This window comes from Rhagoletis zephyria, unplaced genomic scaffold, assembly GCF_001687245.7.
Source record: "Rhagoletis zephyria isolate East Lansing unplaced genomic scaffold, Rhagoletis_zephyria_1.1 Rzeph_scaffold_01185, whole genome shotgun sequence".
NCBI classification, from domain to species: Eukaryota; Metazoa; Arthropoda; class Insecta; order Diptera; family Tephritidae; genus Rhagoletis; species Rhagoletis zephyria.
The window spans coordinates 122,757-126,635 of NW_016158269.1; positions in this window are offsets into that span (position 1 = coordinate 122,757).

Genomic DNA, 3,879 nt, shown 5'->3' on the forward strand with positions numbered 1-3,879 from the left:
GTTGCTGTTGCTGTTCTATGTTTCCAATCCGCAGCTCCTGGCAGGATCGCCAATTGTAGGTATTTAATGGTATTTATTTTAAATAAAAAAATTACAAAACTTATTTTATTTTCCGTTGTAAACAATTTGAGAAAAGTTTGAATAATAATGAAAATTTTCTCTTTGATTGACGAACTACAAAAATCACATAAATCTAAAATTTCCAAAATTACAAAGTTGAAATGAACACAGTACAATAAAAGGTAATAACACAAATACAAACCCTACAATAAATATAAGATTTGTGTTCTCTATTTTAGTATTTTCAATCTTAGTCCGATTTTAAGTTCGGAAATGCTAACATCGAGTCCGAAAAACTTGATTCCTTCTCTGAGTGTACATATCACAAAAGGAACGTGGTTTTGATTTCATATCTCAGTCATGGTTTCCACAATTGGTAACTTTTAAATGATTTGGTAACTTGGTAACTTTTATTTTATTTTGGTAACTTTTGCAACCAAACATCTATTTGCATTACTAGAAAGAAATTAATTATGTTTTTGACTGTGCTTAATTATGAAAACCCTTCGAGTTTCAGTGGCAGCACTACTGACACTTCTACAAATTTCTTCTTCTTCTACAAATTTACTTCGATAAAATTAGAGTCATCTCATATTCGAATACTGGAAATTGAATTACAGTGGCAGCACCACGGGCTGCACTTCTGAAACAACTTTCGAATGTTTGCGATACATTTTGAATTCTACAGTAAAAATGGTATAAAAATTCGGCCATCTGGCAATTTTTGGTAAGGTCCACAAATCGTTTTGATTATTCCGGCACAAAAAAAATGTCGCAGGCTTTTTACGAGTCCCACCTACCGACATGTATTTCGACCCACAGAATCCGAATCTGAGGTCCGTTTGACACGTACAGTAAATTATGAAAAACAGAAAAAATAGCTCGAAATTTCGGTTAAAAGCACCTGCCACTTTTTTGTATGCCGGTGCTATTATTCCGTGAGTCGCAGATTCAAAGATCGGCACATTTCGAACGAAAAATGACACTGAAGATGGCACAACGCCGAAACCGGTTTGTCTCCAAGTCAAATTTGACAGAAGATGACGAAAAATCGTTCCGCATTACATCATACTCCTACCCTGTCGGAAACCCCAACAACGAAATTGAGAATATCGGTGCATGCAGTAATTGATAGAAAAATATTTTCTAATAAAACAAATTATTATAATTGTCAACAGCATTTTAAATTTTGATAAGTTATCAAGAAAATAGATTTAAACTTCTTTGATTGAATTGGAAGTTTTTGATAAATAGTCGAAAATTGACAAGTTATAAAAATATTGAATTTATTAAGTGCACGGAATCGGGCTGTAAGTATATACACATTTGTTATGAAATATAGCAGTTTTATTCAGTATATCTTTTCTCAGTGAAGAAGCGAAGATTTTGGTATTGAAGATTTGGTAGCTTTTCTTACGAGATTTTGGTAGAAACAAATGTTGGCGAGTGGCAACCATGATCTCAGTGCTCTTTTGTACATTATTTATAAAACCGAGTGTCAATCAAAATATCGTGGGTGAATTTGTTAAAGAAGTGAATTTTTTTCGAATTGTATTTAAATCTTGAGAATCATAAATTTTTCCACATTGGCGATTAATACCATTTTGAAGTGCATACGTTGTTGTTAGTGTGAAATTACTGGGTTTAAGCAAAGCACTTGTTTAGTAAAAGTTTTTTCGGTGCACAATTTAAGGTTAACATCATTTTCACCTTTGATTTGATATTTTATTATAACTCTTTTTCGTGTCACTGATTTAAAAGCTTTTCTCAGCTTTATGCTATTAAATTTCAATTGGTACGTTGTTATTGGGGTTAAGTTACCCTTTTTTATCGAGGCACTTATACAGCAGATTTTACAGTGTACAATTTTGAAATCGTAGCATTTTCACATTTTGATTTTGGTTTTTAATATTTAATCATGATTCAACTTTCGTGTCACATATTACAGATTGGTCTTAGTTTTACTGACTTGAACATTTCACTTCATTTCTTTTTAGGTGTATCAAATATTTGATTGTGCATACAGGGTGTCCCAGAAGTAACCTGCCAAACTTTATGGGAAGGTAGGTGGGGGGGTGAGCTCTCTGATAAACAAAAAAATTTCAGGTAAAAGTGTCACCGTATTTGAATTATATACTTTTTTTTTAATTAAAAGGAAATCGTGCCTTTTCATGTATTTTCTTTAACTGCATCTACAAACCAGGCTTTACTTAGTAAATTTTTATATAAAATACTTCGAGATAGTTGCTTCTCCATAGTCAAATCCAACGTAGTTAAAATATATCAAGTAACCATCATAAAATCAGAACTATTTTGGGATTTTTAACTTTTTGATATTTTTTCCCCCAACTTTGACTATCTCTGATGAAAAAAAAAATGTACTGAGCTATAACTTTACATTACATAAAAATACCTCATTTAATAAAGATTTCAGAAAGGTGCCACTCTTACTGTTTCGAATAGGAAAAAAAGTTATAGCCGCTTTTGTGGGTAAAGGACTGAGACACGCTAGAATGTATTTAATAGATTTAAATTTAAATTGCTCTTGTTACCGACCAATGACAACCTAATAGTACAAAAGTACATTATTACCTGCTCCTTACATTATTTTATGTTACTTACCAGAATTCGGACTAGAGTCTATAACAAGGGCTATATCTATCAATATTTTTTGTGAAGGATGGGTTCACGTGAAATAAAATATACATGAGTTGTTTGAAGAAAAATTCATTCATTTATTGATAAAATATGCTCAAATTGGCGACCTTCTACTCTAATACAAGCTCGGCACCTTTTAAGAAAAGACGCTTTTAGAGATCTTAAACTCAATTGGGCTATCTCAGCAGCAGCTCCATTTATTTGTTCCCGCAAATGCTCTTCGTTTTGAATTGTTTTTGAATAAATTTTGTCCTTAAGGCAGCACCATAAATTTATTTTGTACCGGTACTGCGAACGATCTTATCTCATTTGGTGAGGATTGTCTATTTGCCAACTGTGAAGGTTATGTAAATTAAAATAACCATTACGTTTGCATGATGATTCATCGCTCCAAATTATATTATTAAAAAATTTGGGGTCTGATTCAATGCATTTGACAGGTAATCTCTTTCTTGTAGAGCCTGAACACGTTGAATGTGGTTGTGAACTGTAGTTTTTGGTATTCCCGTCCGTCTTTCCATCATTCTCACTGAAGTCGATGGACCTAGTTCCACTTCCTCTAACACAGCTTCAACATCTACCGTTGCAGGACGTCCTGTTTCGCCGCCACGCCTTCCAGGTATGCGACCTTAAAAAAGTGAAAAATTATAGTTAACAAGCAAGCAAACAAGAAAGGTGTAAAAATCACTTACCTTCATATATTTCTCTATGGGTCCGGGTGAATACTTCACGACCCGGATGCTGACGATTGGGGAATCGCTCTGCATAGAGACTTTGAGCAGCTCTGGCATTACAGCAAGCTTTACCAAATTCACGCGACGTATACTGCATGTTCTCTGTCATAGTATTAATAAGACAATGTTCGAAGGGTCCAATTTCACAAAATCCACTTTCACGAATTCCGGTAAGTAACATAAAATAATGTCAGGAGCAGGCAATAATGTACCTTTGTACTATTTAGCATGTCATTGGGCGGTAACAATAGCACCTTAAATTTAAATCCAATAAATACATTCTAGCGTGTCTCAGTACTTTGCCCACAAACGAGCCTAGAACTTTTATTTTCTATTCGAAACATTAAGAGTGGCACCTTTCTGAAATCTCTATTAAATGAGCAATTTTTTTATGTAATGTAAAGTTATAGCTCAGTACATTTTTTTT